Source organism: Schistocerca gregaria, chromosome 1 (assembly GCF_023897955.1).
Source record: "Schistocerca gregaria isolate iqSchGreg1 chromosome 1, iqSchGreg1.2, whole genome shotgun sequence".
Classification (NCBI taxonomy): Eukaryota; Metazoa; Arthropoda; class Insecta; order Orthoptera; family Acrididae; genus Schistocerca; species Schistocerca gregaria.
Window position 1 is genome coordinate 623,410,613 of NC_064920.1, and position 12,851 is coordinate 623,423,463.

Consider the following 12,851-nt stretch of genomic DNA (forward strand, 5'->3'; position numbering starts at 1 on the left):
TGGTGATCACGAAGTAGATGAAGTTAAGGAAGTATTAAGAGAGTAATTAAGAGAAATCTGCTGATGTCAAACATAAGCATTATTTTGAGGGAGAAATTTCTCAGTATTTACGTACGTTTGGAGCACAGTTTTGCAAGGCAGCGAAACATGGACTGTGGGAAAACCGGAACAGAAGAAAATCGAAGCGTTTGAAATGTGGTGCTGCAGAATAACGTTAAAAATTAGGCGGATTGATAAGGTATGGAACGAGGAGGTTCTTTGCACAATCGACGAAGGATGGAACATATGGAAAACACAGAAGAGAAGAAGATTCCGTCTATAAAGAGGTTACGAAAGAAAGCGCACAAGCTGGAATAGAAGAAAGAGACGCCCTGGAGCCTCGCAGTGCCATCACGTCTTAAATTGTGGCTCCTTGTTTTATAAATTTTTCGCAGTGGTTAGCCATCTTACTTGGACGTCGCTGATTTATGAAATAAGGAGACAACGTAACAGCGGTCTGCCCTCTTCCATTTCTTTTGGTGTTTTACACTGCAGTTAGCCATAATCAAGCACTGTACACAGCGCCTGAATGTCTCACATATCACGAACAATAGCGGCATTCTCTTAGCATGAATCTTCCAGAACGCAGTTGTCCGCTGTCATGTTTTTCTTGTTTCCTTGAACTTTATCTTTCTTATCGGCATTCTTCGCCTTCTTTTCTCGTTTTTCAAAACCCGGCCTTTGCAGCCTTCATTCATAAACTGGAATAACTCTCGAGAATTCTAAAATTTAAGGAAGGTGTGACACGAGGCTCTTACCGTTGTGATCATCACTACCAACCTCGAATGCAACATCATTAATTTGACACGAGATGATGAAAATCGTGGGCATCTCAATAAAGCCCCAACTATATCCCACAGAAATGTGCTTAACTCAAAGAATGGGCTTTAAGTGGATAAACAGTTGATGATTTCTTATGTTTCTCTACTTGAGGTGAGTCACTTGATTGAGTCAATTCCAAAAACAAAATGTTGTCAAAACTGAACATATTTGTCACAATTATATGACAGCTAACTGTTCAAATGTGTGTGAAATCTTATGGGACTTAACTGCTAAGGTCATCGGTCCCTAAGCTTACACTCTACTTAAGCTAAATTATCCTAAGGACTAATACACACAGCCATGCCCGAGGGAGGAGTCGAACCTCCGCCGGGACCAGCCGCACAGTCCATGACTGAAGCGCCCAAGACCGCTCGGCTAATCCCGCTCGGCGATAGCTAACTGACAGTCCCTCTACGACAGGTTACCCTGTAACAACAATATATGAAGATGGGTGAATTGACCAAAACCGATAATTTTGAAATGAAAAGTAGATATCTCCAGACTGAAAAAAATCAGAGTTTTGAATAAAGTATTATCCTAATGCAAGCCTGTGATGGGTTTTACGAAAAGATGACTTTCGTCAACTACCTCAAAGATCTGGTGGACAATTGACAGAGAATTTTACATTTTTGTGTCGATGAGGGTGGGAGAAAAATTAAACCTGACGCCAGCTTTTAACCAGATATTCGGTCACCAATCGAACAGCCGGTCTTAATATCTGCATCTGAAAGTTGGATCATCGTCGCCACTTCATGATACACTGCGGCGATGTCTGGAATTACGTATATACAGTACCATGGCCCACAGTTTGATGATTGGCAGCTGTAAACCACCACCTCTCCTGTCATTGAAGGCTACATACTGATGACGACAATCGCTCCGACTACTCGGATTCAAAACGAGTCCTTCCGTGTCGGGGGCCACTGCAGTCGTTTCTGCCAGCGGTCTCGGCCACGAAGGTCGCTTACGTTTTCTTCATCAAAGAGATTCTGATTTGTACTCTGTTCGCTGTTAAACCTGAGCTAACATTCTGCTAATGGCGTCCTGTTTGACCGAACGTTGATTTTGCAAAGGAAGTAGCTGCACGAAGAAACATTGTAGCTTCACAGGCAGTCAAAGAGACCAGAAAGAGAGAGGGGGAGAGAGAGAGAGAGAGAGAGAGAGAGAGAGAGAGAGAGAGAGAGAGGGAGAGGGAGGGAGGGAGGGAGGGAGGGAGGGAGGGAGGGAGAGAAGGAAAGAGCATAGTTCGTGGCAGAGCCTTATAAAGTTCTTTCTACTGTAATTCAAGTTCTTCCCTTGTAAGCTTTCATTCATTCCGTTGGCCTGTATTCTATGCCAGCCCTCAGCCCCTTGTAATTTTCCCGTTGTGTCGGTTAATGAAGTAGCACTTGGCAACTTTTACCTCTAGAGAGTTTGCCTGCGACTAAGGCTTCCCACCATCTACCTCGTCAAAACATTAACCAACTCATTTTCCATTTAGAAACTAATTTTCGTGTTTCTTACTGTAGCTCCGTGGGTCTCTATGTAATTGTAATTAATGAAATTTTCGTCTCCCAGAATGACTGATTGGTGCAGCAAGCTGATTTTTCACGTCTCTGTTTTGCATAAAATTGTAAAACAATAATTTTTCATTGCCTTCAGTTTCTTACTGCTTTTATTATAAAATTTCTATCGAAATTCCCATATTTAATGTTTGTTATCTTTCCAAATTCTGGGGATTTTTAAGACTTATTTTCTTTTGAAGTGTTTAAATCCACGTCAGACAAGCAAATGTAACGTAGACTTTCTTGTAACTATTATCTCTCATACAGAGATATGAGGTATTCCACTTTTGAGTTTGGTTGGCCATCAGAATCGTAACCTAACGTCGTGTTCAGTATCGCAACTGGTACCGTTCTTCAGATCATGTTATTCATGTTTTACTTTCCTGCCATTTCCTGCCAGCGTTTTTTTTTTTTTTTTTTTTTTTTTGTCTTAGTGGAAGTTTTATGTGCGCTTAGAAGGTTTAAAATGTTGAGCAAACTGAACGCCTTAACGACATACTATCCATGTGCGTAATAGAAAACAGCTATATTTCTTTACGCTCTGCTTCAAAAGAGCGATGTACATGGGGTTTCCAATAAATGATACATGACACAACATGGCCACACGTATTCCACAGAGGTCATATACACTACAGTAGCAAAGAAAAGAGGCAGTGATGTACTATTTCTCTTGGAACACGATATAAAGAGAGAAATGCAATGGTTTAGTATTGAACAAGCAATATTGAAAATGAACTTACTGCTGTAATGTTGCAACTAACTACATATTCAACAGTAGAAACCTTCAGGAATAGCGAGTCACTCTCGGTCTGCCAACGGCTTTGTGAAAGATGGCGGACAAGCGGACAGTGTACAGGAGAACATCCTGCCTTTAGCGAGGAGAAGGATCACAATGATGAACGGCATGAGGATCAGAAGATAACGGAAAAGAAAACACAGCATTAGAAACACGTCTCCAAAGGACATGTGACCTATAATTGAGAAAGTGGCATGACCTCTCCACTGGAAAAATACTCCAGATTAGCCCCCTTTTCGGATCTCTGAGAGGCAACTGCCAAAGGAGACGTGACAAGGAGAAAAAGATTTAACAATCTACAAAAGATTAACATTCTACAAGGGTGAAATATCAGAATTTTCAACGTGTAGAGAAAGCTATACAATCTGACAAGGGAAAGGAAAAGGCTCAAAGTAGATATAATGTTGGTCAATGAAGTGAAATCTGGAGAAGGTAATAAGGATTTATCGTCAAATGGAAATCGGATAGTAGCTACAGCAGCAGAAAATGGTATAAAGGGGGTATGATTTGTAATAAATAAGAAGGTAGGACACAGAGTGAGTTACTGTGAATAGTACATCAATAGGATAGTCCTCATCAGAATCGACAACAAAACAACAACAGTTCAGGTTGTAGCATCACAGGTACTTAGACGAGCTGGTATTGAGGAGACGTGAATTTGGTTGTTTGTCTTGGTGCGAGTCGGCGGTCGAGATAGCCACAGAGGTCGCCACTGCAGGCGAACTCAGGTACCAAGGCTGTCAGGTGGAGAAGATGTACCAGTAAATGGCGGCTATTAAGATCCATCCAACGAAACAATAGAATTTTGAATGTCTTAAAAACTATAAAAATAATTTACAGTGATTAAATAGCTTTGCAAAACAACTTAAAATTAATGACTTCTAAAGCCTCATGAGATTTCAATAAACTTTCTCAAATCAGAACATCGCCCTACAGCTCTCTGAAAGTTACGCTGATGTATTTATTTTATTTATTGACTTGTTACACTTTTATGTAATTTTCATAACGTAAATGTCTGTCAGAACATCGTATTTTCCACAGTAACGGAGAACTGCATGTAGCATTTCATGCCTCATATATTGCCCTGACTATGTAGTTATCTAATGAATACTTTATTATTTTTTGACAATATTTAAATGTGATTTGGCCGATATTATGTGTTTTAAAAGTGGTCAATTGCTTGTACAAGCTGAGGCCACCAAAGAATAGACCGCCAAAAGACGCTTCTGTCAATCAGGGCAAAGTTGTTGTTTAACAAATATTTAACAACATTTTACTGTCATTTAACATAAGGGATCATGAACGAGAATTCTGTCTTATTGATTTACGATCGAACTATTATTTCCACTTATTGTACATGGTACAAGTGAAACCATTGTCAATAAAACCGTATTTATTAAATACACTTCAATAGTGTGATAATATGTTCGTTTAATGTGGAAGGTGGTGACGTTTCGTCAATCCATCAGAATCTAAGAATACTGTGTAGGTTGGTGGGTATATCCTTCAGCCAATGAGACTCCGGAAGTGGCGGAACGCTAGAGGTGCGCGGAGCTAAACAGGTTGCTGTAGGGTTACGGTGAGGTCCGAGAACTGGAAGGAGGCAGACCTGCCCAACAGAACTTACTGTATTCCGTCGAGAAGGTGGTGGATTTGGAGCATAGAGCGGTAAATGCAACGAGTACTCTAACTTTCTAGAGGACATTAACTTTCGCGAATTCTACAGGCATTCCAATTCTGAATTATGATTTTTTTCCCGCTTGAATAACGGAATAAAGACTGAACAGTGCACGCATTTCTGTTCTGTATCTCTTATATGTAGATGACCTTACTGAACTCTAAATTACTTTGAGTAGGTGAATACCTTGAGTTTTGTAATTACGGAATGGGACTTAGTTCTCGTGCATTTTTTATGAATGGTTAGCTCTTGGGGATTCTGCTACGATTCTTGTTGTAGCAGACTCAGCGCACGTCTACTCCTTCTGAATAAGATTTATTTCTATCTGTAATCCACGTGTTTCTTATTATCTGATTAAATAAACCAACAATTACTGAACTTAATCCTCTGGTATCGTCTACATGAATTTTAGGCGTCAGAAAAAACACTTTTCACTAATTATTTATTGCTCTCTCACATTTAATGTATGTGATTATTTTATTAATTAGCTGTAATTCTAGTCAATGCATAGACTATGTGACTGCAGGATCACAGGTGCGAATTATTATTTGCAGTGAGTTCAGCTTCTGGGCATGAAAGCAGACCAGACATGTACGGCTCCACCCTACAACTTCTCGAGCCATCAATTGTAAACAGTGCAGTGCGTAGCTCATGAACTTGTCTATTCTGTTAATCGAATTTTTCAGGTTAAAGTGGTTGTAGAAGACTGGTAACGTAGCAAGGTATGCATTCCAACAACACAAGAAGAAGATGAAGAGGTTCAGAAACTGACTTTATATTCTAAGCTATAGACCAATTAACGCAAATTAATGACAAGAATGGAAGACCAAAAACGAAGTGCTCGAACAAGGAATGACAGAAATAACAACTTCAAAAATGGAACTTATATTCAGGGCGAAAGGGTGCCGATGATAAGACAGTAGATGACATTGCTATCATCAGTGAAAGTGAAGTAAAGTTCCAGGGCCTACTAAATAGAATGATCGGTCTAACGAGTACATAATAAGGATTAATGGTAACGCAAAGAAAGACGAAACTAACGGGAAGTGATAGAAATGCCATACGGGACAAAATTGGCGAGCACAAAGTAGACAATCTAAAGGAATTCTTCTACCTTGGAAGTAAAATAACACAGGAAGGTCGATGCAAGGACGATTTAAAAATTAGACTGGCACAAGAAATGAAGGCATTCCTGGCCACAAGAACTCTGCTAGCATCGTACATAAGCCTTCATTTCAGGAACAAATGCCTGAGAGTTTACGTTTGGAGTACAGTGTTGTACGACAGTGATACATGGAATGTGGAAAACCATAAATTAAAGGAAAAGAATCGAACAGCTTTAGAAGCAGTACTGTAGAACGGTCTTGAAAATTAAATGGACTAATAAGTTAAGGAATAAAGTAGTTCGCGAAGAAAGAAATATATGGAAAATGTAATGTTAATGTAGTGTCAGGATAATAGGGCGTATGTTAAGACGTCACAAAATAACTTCGATGGTGCTAGAGGGAGCTCATAGAGGATAAAAACAGTAGTGGAAGACAGTAATTTAGTACATTCAACAAATAATTGAGGTTACTGCGTGATGGTGCTATTCTGAGCTGAAGAAGTTGTCACAAGATAAGAAATCGTCGTGGTGGCGTATGAAAGCAGTCAGAAGTCTGATGACTAAACAAAAAAGTGTGTACAGGCACAGATATTTCCAATAGATTATTAAAACTGATGTGGCATGTGCGTATTACTTTAATACACACAATTCATGAGGCCGATGAAGGTACAGACAGTCATCAAGCGTGGTTGGAAGTTAAAGCAAAGGGAAAGCACGCTTAATTTGGTATGCAAAAAATGTGAATTCCCAAGCAGGTGAATAGTTTAAAACATTTGCACTACACACCGGTAATTGTGGAGGCGGATGCAGATTCGCCGCGAGGTCTTTTTGCCTTCGTCGATCACGGTATGTCATGGTGAATTGGGATTTTTGCTTTGAGCTGCAAACAACCACGTGTGCATTCATCCATAAACTCTGCCTAATTGTCCACTCAGATAGAGAAATTTTAAACACTACTGAATGTTGGTATGGTAGTGATATTAGCGCTTCTACTGCAGCGCAGTAGAAGTCCAAGTAGGAGCGCCCCAGTAGTAAACGCAGTTGCTGCTGAATAAACTAAAATATTTTAAGTCAATCGAGTAGGAAAACATTAATTGATCCTATTATTTTATGTATGCAAATTTGCAACAGCGTGAAGGAAGTAAGAGATTTTTCTATTTGGTCACACATCATCCTCACTGTTCATGAGAATTTTTTTCAATACTAAAATGTAGACTTTCACGGAAATGTCATGTCCATTATAATTATGCGAGCTGTTATGCCGTGGTCGGTTGACGAATTCTGTGTTAATTCCAAACGTTTCGTCCCCGTCTGCGGGAGACATCTTGGAGGGGGTCTGTAGCTCAATGGAAGGTCCAACACACCCACTGGTTCGCTACTGACTGCCGCTAAATTCCGTGTCTTAGCGCTCCCGCACCGCGGCGTGACGTCATGTGTTTTTAAAAAGTCAATGCAATTGACCGCTGTCTGTTGCCGTCGATCACCGTTGTCATCACCCAGTAGTGGACGGGTGGTACACATCTTCTTTAACACCGGCATCCATATGCCGTTTAAATTCACGCCCTCCTCCTTACGATTGAAGTTATTAGGGTGTTTAGCGATTTCTATTGTCTCCCTTAGAGCCTGTCGTAATATCTGCTTGTGGCCGCTAGTACTTGCGTCTCCTCGAAACGAATATGGTGGTTCCCTGGCTGGAAAGCATGCTCCGCAACAGCTGATCGTTCCGTTTCTCCTCTTCTACAATTGCCCTTGTGCTCTTCCAAACGTTTTGAAACCGTTCTTTTAGTGGTCCCCACCTAAACATCTCCACAGCTACATGGGATCCTATACACTCCAGCTTTTTCAAATGGGATTGCGAGCGTCCCTTGGCAGGCTTAAAGTATTCCTGTATCAACCTGGTGGGCTTGTAAATTACGGTAATATTCCGCTTCGTCAAGATCCTCCATATTCTTTCCGTTACATTTTTAACAAATGGCAGGAAAACCTTAGATTTTACAGTAGCCTGTACGTCACTATGATTTCTGCGTGGCTGTCTCAACGCATGTTTTATTTATGCGGACGAATATCCGTTCTTCATTAGTGCAATGTGTAGATGTTCCGTCTCAGCGTCGAGCAACTCAGGTTCACAAATATTTCTAGCTCTTTCCGCTAACGTCTTGATAACGCTCCGCTTCTGCTGTGGGTGGTGGTTTGAATAGCGGTGCAAATAACGCTCCGTGTGCGTGGGTTTGCAGTATACTGAGTGGCCCAAACTACCATTTTCGTTTCTAAAAACAAGCACGTCGCGGAAATGTAATTTGCCGTGTACCTCCTCCTCCATTGTAAACTGAATTCTCGAGTTTATACTATTCAGATGTTCGTGGAACAGGCTTAGTTCCTCCCTGCCATGTCTCCACAGCACAAACGTGTCATCCACGTATCGGAACCATACATTAACACAGAATTCGGCAATCGACCACGGCATAACAGCTCGGATAATTATAATGGACATTTTTTTTTTCAAATCAGCAAATTTCACTTTCTGTATATAAGCGGTTGTTATTGCTGCAACATTTAGGCTCAAGTAAAAACAGGTAATGTTGAACGATACCTGTCGTCTCTTAGTACTGCAAGATACTGGTAAAATCAGCTACGTAAAATCTCTTTTCTGATTTCCAAATTCCAAGAATGACTCTGAACGTAGAGGCTACGTATGCTTGCGTGCAACAAGTACCAAACACAAAATTTTTGTTTAGTGGACCAAATTTATTTTAATGTTAATTAATTAAACTGATAAAAAGGCGCCACTTCACATCATTTGATGATTTAATAAAATACCAATCCATATATTGGATATACTATAATCAGGAGAAATTTCATTAAACAACTCTAAGAGGAGGAGCAAACTTATTTTGAGGACCCTGACTAGTGAGTGGAATGGCGCTGTGAGATGTAATAACAAAGAATTTAGCAATAATACACATTTATTGCCTCATTAACAGTAACATACACAGAAGTTAAAATACAGAGTGTCCCAAAAAGAATTACCCGATTTTAACTTGTAATAATATCGAGACAAATGTCACTAGGTAACTGAAACAGCCCTAGATGTAATCGGCATGGCTAGAGTTTCAGAAAAAATCCGCTGGATGGAGGAACACCGCACTGGCACAACAACGTGCGCAGTTTCCTCAATGTCAAATTGCCTCAACGTTGGACAGGGCATATAAGACCGCGAGACCAGGCTTTGCACTCTGACGTAATACCGTGTGATTTCGTCCTGTGGGGATATGTTAAACAATGTGTTTATGTTCCTCCCTTACCTCGTGACACTGATGAACTAAAAACCAGAATATCAGTTGCTGTTGCTACAGTGACAGAATACATCTTACGCTGAGTTTGGGATGAATTCGGCTATCGGCTAGATGTCGTCCATGCAGCCAATGGAGGACATATTGAACATTTATTATTCATTTTATAATCTTCTGTTTTTTCTGAGTAATTTAGTATGCAATTTGTTGGTGTTAAGTCCTTTTCCCTAATAAATAATTCTATTTAAAATCGGGTCATTCTTTTTGGGACGCCCTGTACAGTTACGTGCGATGCTAGCGCGTGAATATCGACACGTGGTACATTATACAGCGCAGAATCTGAACTGACACATGTGGGGCAAGACTGCTAAATTACTGGATACGATTCATCAAGATCACACACACCACGTCCACAATTGTCACTCACACAACGCAGGACTGAATTTAGAGAAAAATCATCCCTATTCCACATGTAAGCTCACTGCCTTTAACCCTCAATTTCAGAGAGCGAAGTTCACTTCTGAAATTCGGTACAACTCAGTAATTTCGTAAATATGTTTACCAAACTTGAACACATCTACTCCGTCGTGAAACTGAGGCTTCAAGTCGAACACGAGAGGTGTTAACGCCGAACTGGAGCCGCCTGGTGTACACAGAAACACACTTGATGCACCAGAGTAGGGCTACTGAGTCCGTGGGAATGAAACACAAATTGGACGGTAAATTAAATAAAATTTAGCACAAGCATTCCACAAAGCACACGACAGACTCATACATAACATGCTGAGCTAACTAAAGCTGTATATCACGTGGTGGTACCGCTTTTCCACGCCAAGTTCCAGTGCGCAAAAGATCCCATAGAATAAACTGAATACTACTAAAATAAACACCGTTCCCTGATTGAATTAGTTGGTGCAGCATGGTTACCAAAGCCACACACCAGAATGACTACCGGAAACTCAAACAAAGCTCTCACACATTTCAACTCAGCAAACAGAGATGCTACGCAGAATATCCGTACTCGGCATCCTAAGGAAGAGTAACCTAACCGTCTCTCTCGTCTGGGGCCCACACACGGTGGCCAGAAGGGCTCAGAGAGCGTAAGCAGTTTCTACGTGCACCAACCTCACAATGGGTGCTGACCAATGGCCACTAATGTCTCTCTGACCCAACGTAGCTGTATTCGGCGCTCTACATAGTGGTTGGTTACATTGCTCTTAACATTCATAGAACCGTGTAGCGGCTCACATGGAGCCGTTAATATATCATATACTCCATAGGAAAAAACAGAGTATCTAATAAATTTGTGTCAGTTTGTGTAGATGAATTTTATGAAATTACTAGCTAATTTATACTTTAATGCTTAAATAAACAAAAATATTCAAATGTGTTTGAAATTTTATGGGACTTAACTGCTAAGGTCATCAGTCCATAAGCTTACACACATCATAAGTTCAAACACACGCACCCGTGCCCGACTCGAACCTCCGCCGGGACCAGCCGCACAGTCCATGACAGCAGCGCCTTGGACCGCTCGGCTAATCCCGCGCGGCGCTTACATAAACATAATTTAAAAATTACATTAGTTATAGTCCTGAAATAATTAATCTGCGAGTAACGTAAAGACTGTAATTTGAACAACCATTCATAAAACATACCATTTGCTAGATTTTTAAGAATACTTTAGATTTCACACAAAGTGTGAAAACCAGTCATGTTCCGTTTCGGTACAAGCTTCAGATAAACGCTACATTGAAGTCCAAAAGCACATGGATGTACCCTATCAGATCAAAAGTGTTCCGATACCCTATGTACTGCGGAATTGCCCATTACACGCCACGCTATACGGATGCTTCAGTATAAAAGGAGGATAGGAGTATTGTGTTGTTAATAGAGAATTAGTAACCGCAGAATGAGACGATCGGGTGAGCTAAGTTATTTGAACATAGGCTAGTCACTGGATGTGAGCCAAGCGACAAATCCATGATGCACATTTCAACTCTTCTAGAACAGCCGAAGTCGGCTGTTGCTGCTGTGGTTGTGAAGTGGAAACGCGAAGAAACAACTGCAGCTAAACCTGCACCAGGTGAATCTCATTACTAACAGACAAGGAAAGTCACGTATTGCGAAAATTGGCTATAAATTTTTAAAAAAACCGCTTGAAATCAGTGGTACGGGTCGCTCTTCCAAAGTGCTAACAGCAGTCGAGCTAGCGCAATAGCAGTACGTATGGAGGTAAACAAAAAAAAAGTGTGCAGTGTTCGAGCAGCACCTCATAAGTCTCACATTTCCGTAGTCAGTGCTAAACGACGCTTTAGGTGAAGGTAAAGAGTGGCACCACTGGACAGCAGATGACAAGAAACGAATTACTGTACTCTGCAGCAATCCGATGGAATGGATCGATGGTATGCAGTGCTAACAGTGAAGTGTGGAAGAGGGGGTGTTACGGTATTTGGTTGCTTTTCGTAGTTTGTAGTCCGCTTACTCCACTTGAGAAAATGCTAGATGTGAAAGTATGTGGACACATTTTACAACGTTCTGCACCGTGTACAGTAGAGGAGCAGTTCGGAGGCTATGACAGATAGGAATAGAATGACTATGGCAACGGTTTATCGACACAAACATTCCTGAAATGGTCTGTTCCAGAGTCCCGACCCGAACCGAATGGAACACCTTTGGGATGAGTTACAATGGCGACTTCGCCCCACACCACAGCATCCAACATCACTACCTATTCTGGTTTCGGTTCCTGAGGATGAAATGGCTACCACTGTTCCTAAGTCTTTCAGACACCTTACTAAAAGTGTTCCCAGTAGAGTTCAAGCTGCCAAAATGGGTAAAGATGGCCACACTTCATATTAATGTCTACTAATAGGTTGCTTATGATCAAATATGTACCTGGTATAGACTGCACTTCCTCATACACTTCAACTCATGCAAGAAGAAATGGTTCGTCTTTTAGATGCCTTGCGTTAACCGTCTACGTGACACAGTACCACAGTAAGTAGAATAATGAGTTTAAGCAAAGTGCTGATTAAGGTTAATGGATTTACGCTCCACGAAAAATCTGCTTACTTCACCACTACAATCCACTAACATTTGCATCGTTCAAGAGATACGCTGTCATACGAACACATACAGCACGACTTTTGTTCGGCGATGGGTTGATCTACATCTACAAATATACTCCACAAGCCACTGCTGTGTGACAAATGGCATTTTGTACCAATGTTATCGGTTCCGATGGTTGTAAAAGATAGATTCACTGTAAATGGTGCTGGCAAAGTATTTGTTCCACTATGTACCTAATACTGTGTGTGCATGCAGTGAGGCGAACTTATGAAATCAAACTGGTGGTTAAGGGGCCCGACACAAAAAAAGATTCTCGTACATCACAGCACACCTGTCCCAAAATTTTTGAATTTTTAGGAGGAAATTGGAACCCACTCGAAAATGAAAATGAGAAGTAACTCATTAAGTGAATGGCATATACCTCCGAAAGCAAGTAAATTCAAACCCATGCTATTATAAAACCTCCTTCTTATTTATACTGCTGGAGGGAGTGGTAGGACAGAGT